At 41.2% G+C, this 16,234-nt stretch overlaps 1 long non-coding RNA gene across 1 annotated transcript in view; it reads left to right on the top strand.

Annotated features, from left to right (window-relative positions):
- The first annotated feature begins 242 nt into the window (after positions 1-242).
- Positions 243-16,234, top strand: part of LOC141372487 (uncharacterized) — a 19,483-nt gene continuing 3,491 nt past the window's right edge. Inside the window, exon 1 of the long non-coding RNA XR_012377751.1 lies at positions 243-457. This is a non-coding gene — a long non-coding RNA (uncharacterized lncRNA). The remainder of the gene's footprint in view (positions 458-16,234) is intronic.

The raw sequence follows: 16,234 nt of genomic DNA, 5'->3' as shown, positions 1-16,234 counted from the left end.
GCTAAGTGTTAAGTACGTGATTTATTTATTGGACACACTGAATAAGACAGAATATTTTCATTTCTCTCTTCCCAATGGAGAGAAGAGCCCCATGGATATTGAAAGTATACATAGTTGGTGCAGAGCTTTTTATAACGATGTAAGTCAATACATCATTCATCCCTTTTTATTACATCATTGTATGTTCAGGTGGGCAGGGTTTGGGTGCTAAATATTTTTGAAAAATCCACCAGCCACGCAGGCGGAAACACTGTCCTCTACAAGCATATATTCTGGCTTCCAACAAATCCTCTGTTTCCCTTTACAGTGCATATACTTGGACTTCGTTAGCATTATGCGGATGGAATAAAAGGCGGGCTTCAGGGAAAGCTCTCCCTTCCAAGAGTTCCTTTGCCGGGGCGTGGATGTGAGGAGAGCACCCAGAAGATGGCGTCTGCTATGTCTCCTGGCTGCCTGGGTAAGTCCGGGCGTTTTGCTCTGTTGGAATGAGTGCAGTCCTTCTTCAAACACAATTATCAAGACAGTCCTCAGTGACCTCTTATTGCTGCCGTATTTGGGAAACTGCATTCAGATGCAGATTGGCCTAAATCCTATCAACCCATTCAACCATGTGTGTGAGGGTGCGTGTATGTGTGTGTGCCCGCGCACGTTTGTGAACACACATCACACATGCATTTGCACTTATATAAATTCCCCCTAGAGCATTTCAACCCCCAATCTAAAATTTCCAAATGAGGAGAAATGCTTATTTTCCCAGGCAACTTTGTCAACTGCTCTTGTGCTCTTCTTATAAATATTTCATAGCAAATATTTAACATGATTCTTTCCCGCAATCGGATCAGCTTTGAAATGCTCCTCAAAGTGAATTCTCCCCTAACAATAGCTTGATGCAAAAGCTTTTTTTCTTCTCTTAAGCACAGGGTCTGCTGCCATAGCAGCACGAACAGTTCTTATTTAATTGAAAAGAAAAGATACTTTACATTGATTCAGGAGTCCACAAAGGTGGGGGGTGGCGGAAGGCACAGCACATGCGTACCTTGCGCTTCCAATGTGGACGCACAGCCTACCTTGACCTCCCCTCCCCCAGCGCGCCTGTGATTATTACCCAGCCTACATTAGAACTGTAATGGGAAGTGACAAGTTTATGTAAATGATCCGCATACGGATTTTGCTCTTGTAAAACAGAGCAGTTACTTTGGGCTTTCTAATTATTTCATGCCTTGTGGTTCTCTGATGGGGCAGAGATGACTCTACTGGAAAAGTACCTTGTGATTGACAGACTTCTGTCCCCCTGGAGCTCATTAGGGCTCTGGCTTTGGAAGATGGGAACTAACCCTACCAGGCACCAAAAAAGAAAAGAAGAATTCACCCGGCACCAGTGATTCTGTAGATTCATTTGTTCAAATTCATGTTTTGTTGGGGAAACAGTGTTATCAGAAAAGAGCACTATCCCTTTCCTGATCCAAACAGACTCTCTGCTTTGGTGCTTTTGATTTTGAAAGCCTGCATTTAGAGTCACACAGGCTGTCTGATGTAGAACTTGACAGGTATGAAATGCCAGTAGGATTTTTCCCAAAGAGGTGGGGAAGAGAGTCAGGTGAGAGGAGCAGCGTGCCGTATGGAGCAGCTAGACTCCAAGCAGACGCTGACCACTGTTGGCACTTTGCAGACTCAGCGTGACCTGTTCCAAATCAAATCAGCAGAGAAATCAATGAAGGGAGCAAATAAAATGGAATAACTGATTAGGAAAGTCTGCCTTTCCGCCCAGTTTAAATACACCTGTTGAGAAGAAGTGCTGGGATCGGGGCAAGATTGTGGGGGGAAAAAATCATAGAGCTGGCAAGACTTTCAGGTTCCTTTTAGCCTTCGCATTTTATGGATGAGAAAATTCAGAGATAGAACAGCCATACAGCTAGCCAGCAGTACAGCCAAAACTAGACTGTAGCCTTCTACTTAAAACCCATTTGTCTGGAGCAGAACCAGGAAGGGGCTGGGATGGGGGAAGACCAGGTGACAGGAGGTCAGCCAATGGATGAGGTTCCAAGATAAAGAAGCCAAAAACCTGTTAGTCTAAATATAGTAGGGTCAGATTTTGTATCCAGTACACTTAAATGTGTAAAAAGCGGACCATTCTTTGTTTCTGTAACTGATCTTGCTTTCGAGCTAAATATGACTGGGTAGGAGAGGAAACAAATACACCTCTTAATTAGAGTGAGTTCAGTGTCTCTCAGTTTAAAAGTTTTATTCAGCTTTGTTCATTGTCTTTTGGATGAATATTCAGTCAAATTCAGGGTCCACAGTTCCTATCAGGGCCATTTGTCTTCTTTTCAAAAATTCCCCACTCCCATGCCCACTTCCCCAAGAAGGCATCCAGTGTGGTGTGTCTTTGTAGTGACCAGAGGAACTGACTGGTTTAGGTGCAGGTGTGTGGGCTCTTCTCTGGTTCTTCGATGCCTCCTCAGCTATGTGTTCTGTCAGGTCGATGGGCATGCAGGTAAGCAGCTGCCTTCCCTTCTCCTCATCGCCACGCATACAATTAAGTTTCCTTTGAACCCAGGGAGTCATCTTGGAACCTAAGAAGGAGAGAGAAGGAGATTCCTTCAAAATGAGATTGCATTAGTCTATAAGCTACTCTGATACATTTTTACATTTGGCAAATTTTGGTACCACCACATACCCTTATAATGCCCTTCTCCACCTCTGTCATTATCCATGAAGTGTTCATGAGGAAGTCTGAGTCAGTTCTGAAAAATAAAGTAGCTACCATTAATTACACATCTGAGCCACATAGTATAAATTTTGGCTCCATGCTATATAAGCAACACAGAGCCAGCAATGAAGGCCCAGACCATGAACTGGAGATGAAACAGTAGGTCAGGGGCTAGAGGAGCAAGTAAACCAAACCAGGTGTAGGTGGATGGAGGCATGGAAAGGAAAAGAAGGCTAGCCTCCAACAGAGGCATATCGCTTGCTCTCTCACTCTCTCTCTCTGAAATAAACAAATAAATAAATTTTTTAAAAAAGGACAGGGATATTTATGATTATTCATGGGGAAAGATGGAGCACACACATTGAGGAAACAAATATGTACCATATATTCCCATGTTTACTTTGGGGTGGAGACTTGACATCAGAATGAGGCAAAATTGAGCCCCTGCATGCTACAAAACTTCTAAGTTGAAGAGAATAGAAAGGGAAGAAAGCTGACCAATTCATTTTAGGAGGCTTATTAAAAAAAAAAAAAAAAAAAAAACATTGATTCTAAAACCAGTATGGACAGCACAAGAAAGAAAGTACAGGCCTGTTTAACCTATGAATGCAGGTGGGAAAATCCTATATAAATTACTTTCTACGGGAACCTAATAATGTATTGAAAAACAAACCCACGTGAGGTTTATCTCAGGAATACGTGTAATATCAGAAAACCTATCTTAAAAGAGAAAACAAAAGAAAAATAAAGAAGAGAAAAAAAATCTCTGAATGCAAAAGTATTTCATGAAGTTTAATATTTACTTTATGATAATATAATCGTCTCAGGAGCCAGCACTAGAAGGGAACTGCTCTAATCTGATGTAGACTTCTACCAGAAGACGGAGGGCAACATGGTTGTTGATGGAGAAGCCCTAAAAATGCTCAGTTCCTTTAAGGTCTGGAACAAAACAAAGTTCTCATGATCCCTGCCCTACTTAACCTTTTATTAGTGTCCTCACCAATAACAATTTCCAAGTGGAAGACAAGAAGAAAAGCAAATTGTAAGATGTGGTGGTTTAAAAAATGTCCATAAATCCTCAAAAAGTGGGCCCTAATTTCTCCACTCTTGAGTTCAGGCTGGATTTAGCGAGTTGCTCTAATAAATAGAATAAGGTGAAGTCATGCTGAGGAGTTTCTGACACTAAGTCAGATTCCTGGAGTCCCGACCTCAGAGACCGTGTGCTGATAAATGTCTGATTGTTTTGAGCTGCTAAATTTTGGAATAATTTGTTTGTTCCAATTGATAACTGATATACAAACATTGGATTAAAAGATACTAAATAGACATTTGTTGCTGACAATATGATTATCTGCATAGAAAAACCAACAGCATTTACAAAACTATTAAAACTAGTGAGAGTTCAGCAAGTTTGCCTTAATTCAAGATCAACTTAGAGAAGTCAATAGTGTTTTCTATCCCAGCAATAACCAACTAGAAAATAAGAATCACTCACAATAATAGCCAAACTGTAATATATCTGGGACTCGATCTTACAGTGAATGCACAAGACATTTTCATGGAAAAAAATATTAAAATTTTATTAAAATATAGAAGATCGAGTAAATAGAAACATAGACCACATTCATGGTTGCTGACTTCATATTAAAGATATTTCAACTCTTTCTCAATTCATGTGTAATTTCAAAGCAAAGACCATAAAAATGCCAGCCAGATTTCCCACCTACCTGGATGGCTTACCATCATCTATCACTGTGTCCTCTAAACACAGAATACCTTAAATACCATGCTCTGCCCTTATCACTAGAATTCCTCCAGTTGCTTTCAGCTGGGTCTGTATCAAGGGCCTATCTCACCCCAGTGGCTATGTCTCTTTTCCAAGTCTCAGTCCTATGTGTTCTGGCTCACCTTATTATTCACTGAGCTCCAAGCTTCTGTTGTCAGTTGGGCTGTGACAAGAGAGGGCAAAATAGGAAGGAGTAGGGGAAGGAGGGCTCAACAACAACAATAACCAACATTTGGATCCATGCAGATAGGACCTCTTTGAAGGCAGTTTCATTATGAAGCCAAGAGACCATAAGATGGGAGTCTGATTACCAATGAACAAACCCATGGGGCACAGTTACCTGCATTAAGGAAAACTACTAAGAGTGAAGACCTTGTGCAAAATTTAGCAAACATATCAGGAGAAAAGATGCCAGAATTTGGGTGGTTATTCTAGTTAGCAGACCAACACAAACAACATTTTTTTCTTTTTAAAAAATTCTTATTTAAATTCAAGTTAATTAACATATCATGTATTATTAGTTTCAGAGGTAGAATGTAGTGATTCATCAGTTGCATATAACACCCAGTGCTCATTACTTCAAGTGCCCTCCTTAATGCCCATCACCCAGTTACCCCATCCCCCCACCCACCTCCCCTTCAGCAACCCTCAGTTTGTTTCCTATGGTTAGGAGTCTCTGATGGTTTGCCTCCCTGTTTTTATCTTATTTTATTTTTCCTTCCCTTCCCCTATGTTCATCTGTTTTGTTTCTTAAATTCCACATATGAGTGAAATCATATGGTATTTGTCTTTCTCTGACTGACTTATTGTGCTCAGCATAAAACCCTCTAGTTCCATCCACGTCATTGCAAATGGCAAGATTCCATTCTTTTTGATGGCTGAGTAGTATTCCAGTGTGTGTGTGTGTGTGTGTGTGTGTGTGTGTGTATACCACATCTTTTTTATCCATTCATCTGTGGATGGACATCTGGGATTTTTCCACAGTTTGGCTATTGTGGACACTGCTGCTATAAACTTTGGGGTGCAGGTGCCCCTTTGAATCACTATATTCGTATCCTTTGGACAAATACCTCGTAGTGCAATTACTGGGTCGTAGGATAGTTCTATTTTTAACTTTTTGTGGAACCTCTATACTGACAAACGACATTGTTATTGGCTTCATGAATGAAACAGTAGATTAAAAAATTATAAACTAATTTAGATTTGGTGTAGCAGAGGGCAAAGACAGATATGATATGGGGCTTTATCAAAAAAGAATATAGGATCATCAAACCAGAAGTTCTTTTCATTCATGAACCTTCCACTCTTGATGGGGAATGCAGTCAAAAAAGGACATCCTGTAGCTATGGTTTAAGAAATCATCTGAATGCACTGAATAGTGAAGTGATTCAGTTGTAAATGATTAGACTCCACGCAAAGACAAATCTTTGCCCCTTTACCCAGAATCTGCACTCTCTAACATATTCATACCGCCACTTCTCCTGACTTATTCCTACTCAGGCTTCAAAACTCAACTCTGATGTTAACATCTGTGAAATGCTTTCCTTTATACCTCTTCCTCCCACCTCAGTTTCCACTAATTGCCCCTTCTTAATCCACCCTGCAGTGCCCCTTTCATAGACTTGCCACCCAAATTGGATTTTTTTGTCATCCCTTTAACCACTAGACTTTGAGCTCTTTAAGGGCAGAGACTGTGACTTTTATTTCTATCTTCCAAAGACCCAATCCAGCACCTTAAAGATACTCTCAATAACATTGACTCAATGAATGAATGACTGAATAAATGTTATTTCTCTATAAAAAGAGAATTGGATGTAATCTCTACAGAGATAAAGGCAGTGTGTATGCATAACAGAATAGCATCACTGAGCCAGAGGTGAAGGACAAGTAAAAAGGAGAAATAGCGAAAGTGCCCAAAGGCATGGAGGGAAGACTGGAAGAGAAGAAAGAGGTGGTGAGTAGGAATTTAAACATAAACAACAGAGAAAAATAAAGATACAGTTCAGACTATGATGGCGGGAAGGCAAAGAAAAATATTTCCGAAAGCTAAAGCTAAACAAGAGAGTGAAGACAGGAGGAAAGAACCTTTTGAGAAGTGAAGACAGGGAGGGCAGGTTTCAGAAGACTTAATCTTATCAGAGGTTCCTATGGAGGGAAGGTGAAGGATAAAGAAATTAGGGAAACTAAGGAATGGAATAGCATAAAGAAAAAGAAGACAATGAATGCCCAAGAAGCTGTATAAAGAGCAGAAATGCCATGTGGAAGAGTAGAATAATAACAATTAACATTTGTTGAGCATTTCCTCGGCCACTGTGCTATTTCATTTACGCTTTATGACAGTAGGCACTGTTTTACAAATGAGGAAACAATGACCCAGAAAAATAAAGTGTCATGTTTAAATTCACAGTTAGTAAGAGGTGGAAATGGGACTCCAATCCAGATCTTTCACCTCTGAAGCTCAGAACCTGAGACAAAAAGAAGGGAGACAAATGGGGGAATGGCAGGAAGAAAATACTTCTGGGGGAAGCCCAAGTGTACCAAACACATTCATCAAATACACGTAACACACAATTCCAAGTGGGATTGCACAATACAAATAGTGACAGAATGTTGGAATTAGGCCTTCTGGGCTCTGGGGGAGTAACTTAAGGAAAGAAAAAACAGAACAAAACCCCAAAAGGAATGTTTTCTTTTATGCATTACAGTCTGAGAACTTCTCTCTAGGAAGAGACACAAACTTGCTGAGACTTACAGAAGGCAGACTCCTGAGTCTCTACACAGGAGAGACTTTCTTTTCATAAGAGAGTGGACAGCTCTCTACATGATAAAGTGGGGGCGGAAATTAAGCTTGGGGGGGGATTAAAGGCATGGAAGAGGAAGAAGACATGAGTAGGCAGGGATGTGGCTCTGTGGAGAGAGGGCTGGAGCAAAAAAGACCTCCCCCAGCCAAGAGTACCTGAGAGAGAAATGAAATGGGAGGCCTGGAATGGCTCATTGGATTTATGAAGCATCTCTGTGGGATTGAGTTTGGATTTGGTTTAGGGACCCTCACACAATCTTCAGCAAAGGCAAAGAAAAATAAACCATTCTGAATATGGATGGATTTCTTATATAAAATGTTGACAGGTGTCAGGGCACAATATGGTTTTATATGGAGTTGAGAAAGCCTGACAAGAGGAGAGCTAAATCTGAATTGCATGTATAATAATACTTTCTAAACAAACCATGAGGCATCATATATCAAAAGCCTGGAAAACTAGGAGCGCTACCTAATGTGCCAGCCGTCTGTACTACTTGGAATTCGTCTTAAGGAAAAGTAGAGGATATACATGAAGATTTTGCCACTGTTTCAGTGGAGAAAGAATGTGAGGAAAATGAGCTGCCCAGCAACAAGTGACTGATTAAATAAACAATCATGCATACGTACAACTGAATACTACCAACCCACAGAAAATTCCACTGTAGGGTCATTCATTTAGCAAATATTTATTGAGTGCCTTCAGGGTAAGCACTGATGACTCAGTGGAGAACAAGTCAATGTCTCTGACCTCCTGGAAGTTCCATTCTAGGGAAGGAGAGGGAAAGACAACATGCAAGTAAACAAATAAATAAGCAATATAATTCACATGGTGATAAGTGCCGAGCAGAGTAAAAAATGAAGGAAGATAGAAATCGACTCAAGTGTATAAGTTCATAAGGGTGTTCAAGGAAAGTCTCATTGAGCATCAGATTGGCTACACAACAGGGTGATGTGTCCTCTGGCCAGAAGTGTTCCTCTCTTGGGAAGCAGGATCTCTACACCTGAATAGCTCAGAGCTGAGAGGACAGGAAGCATAAAATCCCCAGGGTGTAATGGCGAGTGATGGTAAGCAGCACCACTCCTATTTCCACTCATTTGTTCCTAGATTCATGTATTTGACCTACTGAGACCCTCCTCATTTAAGTTTGTTGATTTATGGTGAACATGGTACCCTCAAAGATGGTTTCCATCCTCAAAAGCACCTCCAAGCAGACACATCAGCTGTGATTTGAATTTGTTCCATCATTCTACCAGACTACCACCTTCGGGCTAGTGCAGTATGTAATATGACTGTAAAAGTGGGTTCCTTGGTATAATGTGATGTTACTTGGGATCCTGTAGAAGTGGATCACATTGTAAGCTTCCAGAATATGGTAGTGACTAGGTCCTGAAGGCAAAACCGTATTCCAAACACATGTCTCTTCCAGTCAAGATGCCCTGTCTAGGGTAGAAGAAGCGAGGGGCCAACTTGCCAAAGTTACTGGTGCTACAGCCAGGATTCAGAGTGGGTCTCTGTTACAGACAGCTTGGACATTTGGTAACAAGGGCCATACTGTCTTTGGTTGGTGAGATTGTTGTGTAGGAATCCCTAATCCTACCCCAGGTCCACAGCAAAACACTTCATAAATTTCAGTTCAGTTCAGCTCAGTTCAATAGACATTTCATTTCTAACATCTCTCTAAGGCTGCTCGCTTGGCTGGGGAACATTTTCTCCTCCAGCCTTCTCTCCTCAGAGCCTTATTCTTGCTTGCTCACTCCTCCTTTCCATTCTTAGCCTCCATGACTCTTCTGTTCATGCATTCATTGTGCCAGCATCAGGTGATGACGGACACTGGCTGATATCAATTGGTCAAGTCATTCTGCCTACTTAGTTGTTAGTTTCTCTTCCGTGGTGAGTATTTTCTGGTGGGCATTCATACATGCAAGCTGAAGGTCTTCACACTGCATGCTCATTCCCACATCAATCCACATGCCTCTGCTCCTTGTCTCCTATCTTCCAGTCTTTCTTCTGGGATCTTGACCAGCTACCTAAGCTATTTGCTGCTACATACGAGTCTGTGTATCTTCTAACCTCAGGCTACTCTCCCCACAAATTGGGTGACCAGGTGCACCACCATTATGTTTGCCACTGGGAGAATTTTCTGCCATCCTTGAATGACTGGTAGTCCAGCTGCCATCCCTTTCCAGTTTGCACATATGAGGCTGACATATCCATGATCCAAAGAGGACTTTTTCCTCCTCTGTTCATCATAAAGTACCCCCAGAGACACCATAAATGTGAGCTGCAGGAAAAGGACCATTATGGAGGAAGGGAGGAGAACAGTGGTGGATGACCCGGGGCCTCGGCTAGCCCTGTGCAGCTTGCTTGTGTTCTCCAGCACTACTCATGCTTGATCCTGGATGTGCCACTTGCATTATGTGATGGTTTGCACTGGGCGCATGCGACCTATCACTTGGTGGCCTGAAAGGACCCAGCTCAAGATGAACTGTTCTAGTGGCCTGATCACTTGGTGTCCTATGGTCAAGCACTCCATCTCTACCAGGCACAATACTGAGAGCTGTTTTTCAAAAGGTGTATAATTCTCTGCTACAGATGGCATACTCCTGCTCTAGAAATCCAGGGGCCTATGTGTGATTCTTCCACTAGGGCCTGTCATAAACTCCACACGGTGACCCTTCCCACCATGACATCTCTAAAACCATAGGGCCTCCTGGATTGTAAGACCTAAGTGGCAGGGTCACTTGCACCACAGCCTGGACCTGCCACAGAACTCATCTTGATTTCTACTTAGAACCAGGAGCCTCTGTATCATCTGACATATGCATCAGAGCTGTGTTTGCAGGTATGTAATATGCTACCTTCAGAACCCCAAAAGGCCCGTGAAGTGTTCTGTGATGAAAGGCGCAAGATGTAATCATTCGTTCTTTTTTTGGAGACAATTAGGGGATTTCTCCCCATGCCCAGACCACTGGATCCTCCAACACTTAACTAACGTAGACACCTCTGAATCTTTGTAAGGTTTATTCTCACCCTCTGGAGGGCCTATGTCTCACCAAAAGTCCAGCCACTTCTTGCTCATTGATGTGATTAGCATGATGTCATCACTCTAGTGGAACAGTGGGACGTTTGGCAGAACGACCAGCCATTCAAGACTCCTCAGACTATATTGTAATAGAGCACAGGGGAGTTAATATAGTCTTAGGTCAAGATTGTAAGTGTAATCTGTTGTCTGTTCCAGATGGATGTGAAGGTTTTTATCCCCTTTCCTTATGGAGATGGAAAAGCACATATGTGCCAGATCAATGGACACACACCGTGTACTTGAGGCCTTGTTAATCTGCTGGAGCAAAGATACCACATCTGGTACACCATCTATAATTGTGGCTTCTACACAGTTGAGTTTACAATAGGCCCCTGTCATCTTCTAGTATCCATCTGTTTTTTTTCAAAGGTCAGACCAATGAATTAAATAAAGATATCATGGGGCTTACCACCTCAGCATCCTTTAAACTATAAAGGTGGCTGGGATATGATTTTGTTTTCGATTTCTTATTTTGGTTGGGAGTGGGGAGTGGGTTACAAGGTTCAGAGCATCCATTTGGCCTTCCCACTCTGATTGGCCTCATTCCAAAAGTGAGGGAACCAATATGAGGATTGTGCCAAATACCAAGTATATCTTTTCCTGTGGTACGTTTGGGGACAGGGATATGACCATTGGGTGGGTCCATGTACCCAGTGGACCCATGATCTGCCAGAGCTGGGTCAGGATTATATTTATTACGTGGCTTCCATATGCCATCATGATGATGCTTCAGATCTCTGGGTTAACTTTGACCCTGTGATTGGGTACTCCCCTTTCCCTAGTCATGTCGTCACCAAAGTAAATGGCCATAGGTCTCTTTGCAGGAAAACCAGGTAACCATTACCATGTATACTTGTCATAGTACTGTGGAATCCTTCGTCCTAGGAATGGCACCTCCCTCAGTCAGATTTCTCAGGGCTAGAAAAGTAGACAAGAGATTGTGACTGTTAAGGTGACTGCCTTCAGCTGCCTTATCATCCACCCTTGATTTCTTTTGATTGAACAGCTTAAGTAGCACCCTTCTTGGCTGCTCAATTACTCTGTCCCTAGGAATACTATGTTCTATTAGCCAAGTATATAAACTTTCTGTGGGGCAGACCGCCCTGAATACGCTTTGGCCTTGTCACTCAGTACTTGGCCTCTGATGGTTAAGCACTGCCACTTAGCCTCATCCCAGTTTGGTAAGCACCTTCTACCATGAGCCTCACCTTAGATGGGAGAGCCACCACTGAATTTTTTAGTGGTGATGGGTGCCCTCTCACCAATACATTCCTTATTGTTTTGGTAAGCGGTAAATCCTCCGGACTCGCCCATGGAATATAGTCATCTTACATAGTAGATATGCTGTAACATGCCCACTTTTCTGATCCCTTTAATCTCTCCTTCTACCATCTGCTGCAGCAGTTGTGCCATTTCTGTCTCAGTGTGGACCCTTTCTTTTTCCTTAATTCTAGGAGCCCACCTCACGGCACATTTACACCATCACTCAGTGTCCTTGTCAGAGTGTTAAATCCCGTATCCTGGAAAGTACCCTCAAATCAGTACTTACTCAACTTTAGGTTTCATGACCCCACCCCATCCCCCACCCCACCCAGCATGCTCAGAAACCAGTTTCCTGTATACTCTCCCAGCTTCTGATGGTAGCTATTAGAAAGGTTCTACAGCTCCTTTGGGGTACAGTCCCTTTCCTCCTTTATCAGACTCAGAATGTCCCTAGCCAGGTTATGTTGTAACTTCACCCTTATGCTCCTGGTGACCAGGAAGTGGGGATAGATCCCAAGGAAGGAACAGATTTCTTACAGGAGAAAGGCTTCTGCAGCATCTTTAAACGAGGAGGCAGTGCTCACCTTGAAGAGTGAAGAGTAGTCTCCTTCTACTATTTCAGAGTTCAAAGGAATCTAAGATCCAAGATTTTTAGAGATCATCAACCCAAACATCCTCAATCCAGGTGTTAGGGACCCATTCTTCCTTAGCCTACCTGCCACAGTTGAGAATTAAACATTCTGTAGTGTTCTGTAAATTTTATGATTAAGTCCTGGTCTTGGTCTTTAGCTTTCTGTAGCCTTTGGCTATCGAAGATTGGAGTACTTTATAAGCTACCAAGGAAGCCCTCTGGCAATCACTCTTTAACTGTCAAATAATCTTCTCAACCTTTTATTATCTTTTTCCAAAGTATCAGTTGAGCTTAGCCATAGCCACCCAATTTCACTGGTCTTCTGTTATTTCTCCCATATTTATTATTAACACATGATACATTTCACTAGCTGGTGCATTTTCTTTCACCAATGTCACATCCTCGTTCACCATCAGTGAAAGCCTTAAGAATGCTCTGCTTCCTTGGGCCATGGGTTATCTATGCTCCACCCCACAGCCACAGTGAGATAGGGGAATGATCCAGCTCCAAACTTTTTCAGACCACCCCCAATAACAACTGTTATAGATTGGGTTCCCTGAAAGAAAACACTGAGATAATGCTCTTGGGATCACGCCTCTGGAAGAGAAATAATGGGTTGGGCAGGACTGGAGGGAGAATTGGGGCTGCTGTGTGGTCCCAAGTGAAGGCCTCAACCTACACCTCAGGGAATTCTGAAGCTGGAATAGCCCTTCAGAACTGTCTACGGTCAAGGACCTGGCTGTGTTGCGCAATGGATAGTGCACTGGACTTCTAGACAGAATTGTCTACGGTTAGGGTAAGGGAGCCTGGCCTTTATCTCCTTGAATCTTCCAGTTGCTGGAAGCCAGCAGCCCAGCAGCTCATGCAGAGAGGTGTGCCCTTGGGCAAGGTGAATACCTTCATCCTGCAGTTCTAAGTAGAGCTGAGGGCTGAGGGCTTTGGCCAGTAGCGGACAGCTGGGTATCTGATATGTCTTCCAGGCCGGAAGGGGAATCTGGGTAGTCACAGTAGCATCTGTTACAGTGGCTTTGGATGAACCAGAAAGATGTTCAAAATAGATTAATAAATGAAAAGAAAAATCAGGTTATAAAAGGAGATGCCTAGATGATCCCTTCTGCAAGGATATACCCGAGGTGTTGACAATGGTCCCATCTTAATGATGATAGAGTTCTGATTTGTTTTTCCTCTTATTTATTTACATTTTTTTAAATTTTTTTATTGTTATGTTAATCACCATATATTACATCATTAGTTTTTGGTGCAGTGTTCCATGATTCATTGTTTGTTCATAACACCCAGTGCTCCATGCAGAACGTGCCCTCCTCAATACCCATCACCAGGATAACCCATCCCCCTCCCCCCTCCCCTCTAGAACCCTCAGTTTGTTTTTCAGAGTCCATCATCTCTCATGGTTCGTCTCCCCCTCTGACATACTCCCCTTTTCTTCCTCTCCTGTTATCTTCTTCTTTTTCTTTTTTCTTAAAATATGTTGCGTTATTTGTTTCAGAAGTACAGATCTGTGATTCAACAGTCTTGCACAATTCACAGCGCTCACCGTAGCACATACCCTCCCCAATGTCTATCACCCAGCCACCCCATCCCTCCCACCCCCAACCACTCCAGTAACACTCAGTTTGTTTCCTGAGATTAAGAATTCCTCATATCAGTGAGGTATTTATTTACATTTTTAAACATTCCTTTAATTGATTACTTATAAAATAAGAGGTTACTTATAACTTTAAAATTTTCTGAGGCTGAACTTGGACACTCTATAAGAAATTAAAAATAAACTATTTTAAATTTCCCTTATTATTTTAAGCTATTTAATTAAAAAGATTTAAGTTGTGGCTTTTGTTGATTTGAGTAGGTAAAAGTATAAAAGTGAACCAAGGAAAATATATTGGATTTTATAATTAGTAAAAATATTCATACTGCCTAGTTCTCAAATTAAAAGTTATATTGCTACCATATTGTGGCTTTCATCTGTGGCCACTCAAAAACTCTTAAGAGAAATTATTATAAGTCCTATTTAGCTGATGGACAAAATAAAATACAGAGAGGTAGAGCGATCCAGCCAAAGCTATACAAATCACTGGCAGAAAAGACACCTCGGCTTCTGATTTGGAATCCCATCTTCTAATTATTCAGCTATCCTTTCTCCAAGTAAAGTTTAGGTCATGGGCATTGAATACCCAACTCACTTGTTCTAAAATGTCCTCTTAATTACCAGTGCTCATTAACTTTATATGTCATTATTAGAGCAAGGAGGTGGGGAGGGAAGTGGGAGATGTAAAGGAAACAGGAAGTAATAAATTAATTTCTAACCAAGGTCAGCCATTCCCCAGAGCACAAAGCAATGCATGGTAGATTGCTCCAGGGGCTTATATTGGCAGAAAAGTTATTTTGACAAAGTTCTTAGGAAGTGGACAGAAAATTCTGTCAAAGATACAAAATATTCACCAGCTATGGTGAAAAAGAGAGATTTGAGTTTAAATGTTCTCTACAAGTCCTTTCTTCTGTGTGTCTTACTCTTTACAGAATAACTTGTAACTGAAACAACCGATAGGGAAATAGAATGAGATGGTCTTAGATAAGAGGAATCAGAGAGACAGAGACAGAGGAGAGAGAGAGAAATGACCAAGCACCCTTTCAGTTTTCCCAGCAGTTCAGACAAACATTTTGTTGTTTGTGGTCTTCTTCAAGCAGCTTTCAATTTTCGGAGAGTCACATATTACTAAAGTCATCAGTAAATCAGTAATTCATCATTCCTCAGTTGAAAAATAAACAAAATAAACCTGTTTGACACAAACTAATCATAGTTTGGATATGGGATAAATAGAGACTCAAGACGTAAGATTTTTCTACGTAGTCAGATGCAAAAACTTCACAGATTTTGTGCACAAGGGCAGAGAACGCTTTCAAAGACTATAGTTGGTAAGCATCGACATAAAACACTTTAAACAAGTGACCGAGCTTAACATCAAACTGACATTAAAAGCCTCCTGATGTGATCCAAAGGAAGACACTGTCACCTGGATAGTATTCTTACCAAAAGGTCTCACCTGGATCTAGTAGCAAGCCGAGTCCAAAACGTTGGCCTGGACTCTCACAATGTCTTTGTCATGAAGACAAAAATCAAAAGCGGGGTTGCAGGACTGTTCTAGATTAAATTTGACTACAGACGCATGACCACTAGATATAATGAATGATATCTGAGACGATCCTAGATTTGTTTTAAAGAGTTATAAAGAATATTTTTAATTGGGAAAACTTGAATAAGGACTACATACTAGATAATATTATAACAATATTTTATTACTTGTCTGTGGTAATGGTGTTTTGATTATCTAGGAAAATGGCTTTGTTCTTAGGGGACATGTGCTGATGTATCTGGGGGAAAATGTCATGATATTCACACCTTTAAATGGTTAAGAAATAAAGAAATGTCCATATATAAGAGAAACGTTTGTATATGTGTGTTTATATATACATAGGATGTATATATGTAGAAATGTTTACATGTGCGTTTATATATATATATATATACACACAGGGAGAGAGAGAGAGACAATATGACAAATGTGAGCAACTGATGAATCTAGGTAATATACTGTTCTTTAGAGTTTTCTATAGGCTTGACTTTTTTTTTCCAAAAAGAAATAATGAAAGAACTCAAAATGGAGCCGATTATTGACCCATAAAAAGGGATCTATTAACCAAAGGAAGTACGGGTGGTTTTTACACACTGAGCAATTTGCATCACGTTCCCTCTGTTTTATGTCCTTGAGTAGTCGCAGGCAGAGGGCAAAGGTGCAGCTCTCAACCCTCAAGTTGGAGCCCTTTTGAAAGAATTAATGTTCAAAGTGAGAAGTCTAATCTTTTCATTCTCACTCTTTCGTCAAGGAGATTTATTTTATTTTATTTTATTTTATTTTATTTTATTTTATTTTATTTTATTTTA

The sequence above is a fragment of the Callorhinus ursinus genome, unplaced genomic scaffold (genome assembly GCF_003265705.2).
Source record: "Callorhinus ursinus isolate GAN/ISIS: 27379988/994484 unplaced genomic scaffold, GSC_fseal_2.0 scaffold4, whole genome shotgun sequence".
Classification (NCBI taxonomy): Eukaryota; Metazoa; Chordata; class Mammalia; order Carnivora; family Otariidae; genus Callorhinus; species Callorhinus ursinus.
This window is presented reverse-complemented; position numbering and strand designations above follow the sequence as displayed.